We start from the raw sequence: 8919 nt of genomic DNA, 5'->3' as shown, positions 1-8919 counted from the left end.
GGTTCAGGTGACCTAATGAATTCCAGGTGAATTCCTAGGATTTTACGTTCAATGGTAATGAACGCATTGAAAATAGGTTTTCAGAAAACAAATCAGTTTGTAATTTTGATCAAAATATTTTCTCGTTCAAGCTCGAGTTTAGATATCATTGAATTCCATGAGTTTGTAATTCTCAATCTTTAAGGTCAATCTCTAGGATTGAGTAATATCAGTCTTAAAAGCTAATTTTTGATCTTTTAAGGAGATTATCCTTTCTGGGGATCTGATTCATTAGTCTTATCCAGCTAATTTGCACGGCGTCCTTCTCATGGTTAGGATAAGTCTGACCACTTGGCGACCCTGTTTTATGCTGAGGTCAGTGGATTTCCTGCTGATTTTAGAGATGACTTTTCTAGGTTTTTCGTCAACCTACAGCTGGTCTGGACGACAACTTCTTGACCTAAATCAAGAAGCGCGTTTCTTTTTCGGAAGACTTTACTTCCTTTTAATGATGGAATTGATTCATCGTGTAGATCCATCTTTCTTTCAAATATATTATAATAAATCGGGTAAAACTGTTTAGTTTAGTCCAAAGCAAAAGTATCTTTAATTATTTGTTACAGAAATATGTGACATATGTTTAAAATAACTTAGTAATTTTCCCACACTTGGCTTTTATTTTCCTTTTTATTGTCCTCTATTCCATTTTAAATGAATTCTAACATTTTGGTTTGTTTCTCAATTTATGTCCTTTCTGAGGTAACAATAATTTCGGTGTTAACACCTAGTTTTATCGTTCATAAATATGTATAAACATGATTTTGAGTTCATTTAATTGAAAATTTTGAAAAATTTTACTAGAATTGGGTAGTCAGTATATAAGACTAGGGCTGTTCTTTATTATCAGAGAGCACTAGATTCTAATACAACTACTGCTTTACTAGTATTTCTAATGGTAACCAAGTGTATAAAGTAAAAATTTTAAAATTCCGAAAGAATTTAACCCCTTCCCACACTTAAGATCTTGCAATGCCCTCATTTGCAAGAAATCAGTAACAATTTAAATTATTGAGGGTGATTAGCGTAGAAAAATGATTAAATTTTACCAAAGTTTCCAAACATATTGTTGTTTGTGTTGAATGATAAATGGTGCACATCATTTGTTCATTCCGTCTTGTTGTTATTTCACATATATTTTGCATCTTGTCGTCAAAATTAGTTGCTTTTGCTGAACTTAATGCCAGTCTTTGAAAATGCGTTGTTTTACCCTGTTGTGTACATAAGATAAACTGCAAACATATATACATATTTTTGATGTTTGGTATATTACCCCACATTCAAAAATTATTAAAATCTAATAATAAAAGTTAGAAAATTATAAAAACTATTACAATATCAATATAAGTGCTAAATGTAGTAACATTACAAAAATAAAATAAATAAAACTAAATAAACTAGGGTTGATACTGATACCAGTAGGGGTTCCATGCATAACCGTATGTGTTATAGAATGCTTCAGCTGGGTTATAAGTAGGATACGGTGGTTGAATCTCTATAGACCAGGGAGGAAATATGGGCTTTGGAGTAGGAATATATTTTCTACCTATGTGTTGGGAATGAGCTATGATGTGGTTTTGATGAACTTGTCAATCTTCAAATGCTCGATGTCTAGCATTTTCATACTCTTGTGAAGCTATAAACCTTTGCATTTCTGTCATTTCATTTCCCCCTCCCACATTACCTGGCTGTTGATTTCTTTCAACCCGTGGATGTCTTCCATTATATTGTACTGCGGCGTTATTTCGCCTCTTCAAAACCTTAGCACCATGATATACATTTAAATCAATTGTATCGCGGGGTTCTGGTTCTTCGATTAATAACCCCCCCGACTTATATCCACATCGAGATACTCAGCAATTAATGTAATAAATATACCACCTCCTATTATACTGTGCGGTCTCATCCCCCTAACCATAGCCGATAAATAATAACCCACACAATAAGGTATACTTACAGCGCTTTGTGGGTCTCGAATACACATGTGGTAAAATAAATCTTGCTCATTTACCTTTTCTTTATTTTTACCTCGCTGTGTAATCGAGTTTGCTAGAAACCTGTGAATTACTCTTAACTCAGCTCTATCTATATCCAAATAAGAGTAATTTCCCCCTTTAAATCGGTGATGGCTAGTCATTTGACTCCATACACCATGCGTATCAAAATTTTCATCAATCTTCCTACCATTTAATATCAACCCTCAATAATCGGCAGATGCTAGCTCCTCAGGCGTATATATATGTAAGGCCTGAGCCATGTCTAGTAGAGACATGTGGCGCATCGAACCTCCTAACAAAAATCTAATAAAAGTTCGATCGGTTAAACTAGCTACCCGATCATTTATTTCTATACTACACAATAATTCTTCACACCATACTTTATATACAGGTCTACGCATGTTGAATAATCGTACCCAATCATTAAAAGTGGAATTACCATACCTCTGGGTAAGTAATTCTCTAATCCGTTCGGCCAATCCTATGGCTTCTAATGGTTCCCATTCTATTACCCTAGGTACTTCAACAGCTTTAGAATGAAGAGTGTGCAAGCTCCTTTGGTATTTTGGATAATCTATCCAACGTCTGTCTAATCTCAAGTTCGGGTGCAAATCTTCCACGTGCATATCTGAGAATGTCATAACTAGATGAGGTATATCTTGTTTGTAATAGTTATCAACATCCTGTTGTTCCGCATTCTCAGGAGGAGCAATGCGAGCTTGGGATGAAGATTCACCCCTTTCAGTCTGCAAAACACATCAAACACAATTTTTGTGCAACCAAATATGCATTAGTGTCAGCAAAATCATCAATCAAAATAATTACAATGACATGTTCAATTTATATCAAACTTATGCTCATTTTTATATTTTTATCAAATCTACACTTTTTCAAATAAGCATATACGAAAATGTTTGCCAAGTTCATAAGCATTCAACTCAAATAACATGTTAAAACAATCATTATTAGCAATTAAACAAGTTTCAAATGGCATTATCTCTCAAAAATCAAGTTCATGAATTTTAGACTTGAAAAAGTCCACTTTAATTCTCAAAAATCATGTTTAGGCTCAAAGTTTGTATCATTTAACTACCTAAACATGTTACATTACTTAATTTAGCAATAATTCATGACAAAAATCGGCCATAACCTGTTTATATCAAAAAGCCCCAAATTGCTCAACTAAACAAACCCTAGATTACTCAAAATTTGAAGTTTAAAGCTTCTAATCATGTTAAATAGCATCACTCTAGGTTATATAAGCATAATACATAAACAATTTTAGCATAATTACACTAAAAAGCATCAAAATTGAATTGGGTATAAAATTGCTCAAGAACACTAAATTTTCGGATTAAAGGGTGTTTTGGTGTAGAAATTTACTGTTTTCCTTGAGTAATTTCTTGATAGCATTCTTCTCAACATGATTTTGTGAAAGATTTGATGAAAAATGGTGAAAAATACGATTTTTGTGTGTGTTTTTGTGTGTATTTTCGCAGTAAAATGTGGTGTTTGTGTGTTGACTGATCTGATCGATCCCTTTTATATTTTTTTTCTGGATTTTGCATTCTCCGCGAGTCGCGGTGTTCCTCCTCTTTAAACTCCGCGAGTCGCGGTGTTTATATATATATATATATATATATATATATATATATATATATATATATATATATATATATATATATATATATATATATATATTTCTTTTAATAAAAATCTTATACTAGTTAAAACCTATAATTAATTAATTTTAAAATTTTGTTTCCCTTGTTATTTAGAACGAGGTCGTTTCGGATCGATGCCCTAGTCCGTCCGTCGACAAAATTTTAAAATTTGTCTTTTTAAAGTGCGGTTTTAAAAGCAAAGATTTTTGGGTTTTTTAATGTTTTTGGCATACTTTAAATCAATAAGATTAAAAATAATGATAATAAAAGTTCTCGTCCCTCCCTCGGGTAAAGCAATTTCGGTTTAAAGACCTAGTCTTCAACTTACGACGAATTTTAAAAATCATATTATTAACTTAGCGAAATAAAGTAAATTTTTGTTTTTAAATTCACACCAAACTTAAATTTAAAATGCATAAAATTAAAAATTCATATTTTTTTAAAAAATTAAAAATTCACACCAAACTTATATTATATTTTTGTTTTTATACATACAAACTTATATTAATTTTTCAAATATTTACAATTTTAAATATATTAATTTTATAAATTGCACAATATTAATTTAATATTAATTTTAAAAATATGGTAAAAATAAAATTAAAAATTTTTTTGGCTTTTATCCCACTTTAATCAATCAAATATTATCAAAAATATGCGCCCCTCTTTTTGGTAAAGTAATTTCGGTTCCATGACCTAATTTAACTCATGACGAATTTTTCAAATATTTTAGTTTGATTGATTAAATATTTATACCTTAAGAATAAACGTTAATTTTCGCAGTGATGTAATAAATTTTTGTATGATATCAATAATTTCGGTCGCAAGACCTAATTTTATTGAATACCAATTTAATACTTTATAGCGAACAAATTAGCGTTTATTATCAAAAGGTTAAAAAAAAAAAAAAAAAAAAACAGTACAGACTTACCTGTGAGATAGTATTCTTAGTGATATGCTCTAGCCCACTCATAAGATAGTCGGACTAATTGATTTTCCATGGCTACATAGGCGTAACCTCGAGCATTTAATGTTTTTTCTTCTAAACATATGAACGGTCCATCTCTGCATAAAGGAACAAATTCGGTGTTTGAATAGGTTTGATTATTTGAACATTTACCTTCGTGTGACCATTTTCCGCATTTGTGATATCTTTCAAGGTGTCGTGCTCTTCTTTTCGCTGCGAATTTTGATTTTCCTTTACCAAATTGTAACTTATTATCTTCGCATCTGGATTCTTTTCTTACTCCGTCCAATTTACCTCTGATTAATGATACCAGTTCACTCGAAAGTGTGTCATTATTACGTTTAGTAATCAAAGCATGTAGCATTAGACCATGGTTTAGTTCACAGGAAGTCTTCATTTCGTAAAACCTAAAAAAAAATTAAAATTCAGAATGGGGGGAGAAGACTAGTTCTTTAGGGTCTGCTAGGGAAAGACCATTCGAGTTCCATTTTCGAGAACTACATGAAAACAGAAAATCTAACTCTAACAAAAATACATATTATCCTTTAAAGACTTGATTCTCCCCACACTTAGTTAGCTGTGGTATCGAAATTGTGATTAACTTCGTTGTCGACTTCCATCGGACTATCTATGTAATGTTTAACTCTGTGACCATTAACTTTAAATTCAATCCCATTTGAATTTATTAATTCTACTGTTCCGTATGGGAAAACTCTTTTGACTATGAATGGTCCAGACCATCTTGATTTCAATTTTCCAGGAAATAGCTTGAATCGTGAATTGAAAAGAAGAACTCTGTCTCCTTCTTTAAATTCTTTTGAACTTCTGATTCTTTTATCATGCCATTTCTTTGTTCTTTCTTTATAGATTAATGAATTTTCATATGCTTCATGTCTTAATTCTTCTAATTCGTTTAGTTGATTTAACCGTAGACGTCCGGCTTCATGTAAATCAAGATTACATGTCTTCAAAGCCCAAAATGCTTTGTGTTCAATTTCTACTGGAAGATGACATGCTTTTCCATAAACGAGTCTGAAAGGTGTGGTTCCAATTGGAGTTTTGTAGGCTGTTCTAAAAGCCCAGAGTGCATCCTCCAATTTTATGGACCATTCCTTCGGATTTGATCCTACGGTTTTCTCTAAAATACGTTTCAAAGCTCGGTTGGTATTTTCAACTTGTCCACTTGTTTGTGGATGATATGCCGTGGAGATTTTATGAGTTACTCCACACCTTTTAAGAACTTTCTCAAGTTGATTATTAAAGAAATGAGTACCCCGATCACTTATTAAAGCTTTCGGTGTTCCAAACCTTGCAAAAAGACGTTTTAAGAAGTTGACTACAACTCGTGCATCGTTAGTTGGGAGAGCTTGTGCTTCCGCCCATTTAGATACATAATCAATGGCAACGAGAATGTAGAGATTATTATGAGATTTTGGAAATGGACCCATAAAGTCAATACCTCAAATGTCAAATACTTCACATACTTGAATGACATTTTGTGGCATTTAATCACGTTGACTTATTTTTCCGGCCCTTTGACAAGAATCACAGGATTTGCAAAGAAGGTGTGCGTCTTTGTAAATTGTAGGCCAATAGAATCCAGCATCATAAACTTTTCTTGCTGTTAGTTGAGGCCCATAATGCCCTCCTGTTGGTCCTGTGTGACAATGGTTTAAGATTTGATTAGCTTCATCTCCGAATACACATCGGCGTATTATTCCATCGGGACAACTTTAAAACAAATGTGGATCTTCCCAGAAATAGTGTTTTATATCACTGAAGAATTTCTTTCGTTTTTGGTACGACAATCCTTTTTCAAGGAATCCACATACTAAGTAGTTTGCATAGTCTGCAAACCATGGAATTTCATTATAATCTATCTTCAATAGATATTCATCAGGAAAGTTGTCTTGTATGGCCGATTCATTTAGAACTTCTAATTCGGGATTTTCAAGACGAGAAAGATGATCAGCGGCGAGATTTTCTGCTCCTCTTTTATCTCGGATTTCAATATCAAACTCTTGTAAGATTAAGATCCAACGGAATAATCTTAGTTTGGCATCTTGTTTCAAAAATAGGTATCTAAGAGCAGAATGGTCGGTATAGACCACCGTTTTAGCTAGAACGAGATATGAACGAAATTTGTCAAAAGCAAAGACAATAGCAAGGAGTTTTTTTTCAGTAGTTGTGTAATTTGTTTATGCTCCTTGTAACGTCTTACTAGCATAATATATAGGTTGAAATCGTTTTTCAATCCTTTGTCCTAAAACGGCTCCCATTGCAAAATCACTTGCATCGCACATTAGTTCAAACAGTAGATTCCAATTTGGTGTTATCATGATCAGCGCATTAGTGAGTTTCTCTTTAAGAATATTAAAAGATTTGATACATTCATCTGAAAAGATGAATGGAGCATCCTTTTCTAGGAGTTTATTCATAGGAGTGGCAATTTTAGAAAAATCTTTTATGAAACGTCGGTAAAAACTGGCATGCCCTAGAAAACTCCTAAATCCTCTAACATTGGTGGGATGTGGAAGTTTAGCAATTACATCTACTTTAGCTCTATCCACTTCTATTCCTTCCTTTGAAATTTTATGACCAAGAACGATGCCTTCTTTAACCATGAAATGACATTTCTCCCAATTAAGTACTAGATTTGATTGTTCGCATCTAATAAGCATTCGTTCAAGATTCACTAGACATGATTCAAAAGTATCACCGAAGACTGAAAAGTCATCCATGAAAACTTCCATGCATTCTCCTATCATGTCGTGAAAAATCGCCATCATGCACCTTTGAAAGGTTGCAGGGGCGTTACAAAGTCCAAATGGCATGCGTTTGTAAGCAAAAGTACCATAAGGGCACGTGAACGTGGTTTTCTCTTGGTCTTCGGGTGCTATTGGAATTTGAAAATATCCGGAAAAACCATCAAGAAAACAATAGTAACTATCTCCGACTAATCTTTCCAATATTTGATCAATGAAAGGTAAGGGAAAGTGATCTTTTCTGGTGGCGTCATTTAATTTTCTATAATCAATACACACACGCCATCCTGTTACAGTCCTAGTAGGAATAAGCTCATTTTTTTCATTTGTAATGATAGTCATGCCACCCTTCTTAGGCATGCATTGAACTGGGCTTACCCATGGACTATCAGAGATTGGATAAATTAAACCTGCATCTAGCAGTTTAATAATTTCTTTCTTAACTACATCTTGCATATTTGGATTTAGTCTTCGTTGGCGTTGCACATACGTTTTCTGACCATCTTCCATAAGGATTTTATGTGTGCAATACGAAGAACTTATTCCTTTAATATCATGAATCTTCCATGCAATGGCTGGTTTATGAGCTTTCAACACAGAAATGAGTTGAGATTTTTCATTTTCAGTAAGAGAAGACGATATTATTACAGGTAATTCAGATTCACCATGTAAATAAGCATATTCCAAATGATTTGGAAGTGGCTTTAACTCTAATGTCGGAGGTTCTTCTATCGATGATTTATATCGATATCTGTCTTCTTCTTTTAGCATTTGAATCTCTTCTGTTGTTGGTTCATATCCATTAGCTATTAGTGTAGCTAACATTTCAGTTTCGTCAATTGGTTCAGTTCCTTCTCCTAAAGAACATTCTCCCGTTCCTTGTAATTCTGGAAATTCTTCTAACAATTCTGCATGTGAATCTATAGTTTGAATATAATAGCATGTATCATCTGCAGATTGCGGTTGTTGCATTGCTCTATCAACTGAAAAGGTAACACTCTCGTCCTCTATACTTAGTGTCAGTTTCTTACCAAACACGTCTATCATTGCTTTAGCCGTGTTTAAGAATGGTCTTCCTAATATGAGAGGAACTTGAGAATCTTCTTCCATGTCCAGAACAACAAAATTTACTGAAAATACTAAAGTACCAACTTTAACTAGCATGTTCTCCATTATCCCTCTAGGATATTTTATTGATCGATCGGCTAGTTGTATACTTATTCGTGTTGGTTTCAATTCTCCAAGGTCTAGTTTAGCGTATAGTGAATACGGCATTAAATTTATACTAGCACCTAAGTCTGCCAATGCTTCTATTGAACTAAGACTACCCAGAAAACTTGGAATTGTGAAACTTCCTGGATCTGATAATTTTTCTGGTATCTTATTCAACAGCACTGCTGAACAATTAGCATTCATAGTAACAGCCGAGAGTTCTTCCATTTTCTTTCTATTTGAGATTAGATCTTTCAAAAATTTAGCATATCTAGGCA

Source organism: Rutidosis leptorrhynchoides, chromosome 1 (assembly GCF_046630445.1).
Source record: "Rutidosis leptorrhynchoides isolate AG116_Rl617_1_P2 chromosome 1, CSIRO_AGI_Rlap_v1, whole genome shotgun sequence".
Taxonomy (NCBI): Eukaryota; Viridiplantae; Streptophyta; class Magnoliopsida; order Asterales; family Asteraceae; genus Rutidosis; species Rutidosis leptorrhynchoides.
The sequence above is the reverse complement of the archived record's forward strand: the minus strand, read 5'-3'. Positions refer to the sequence as shown.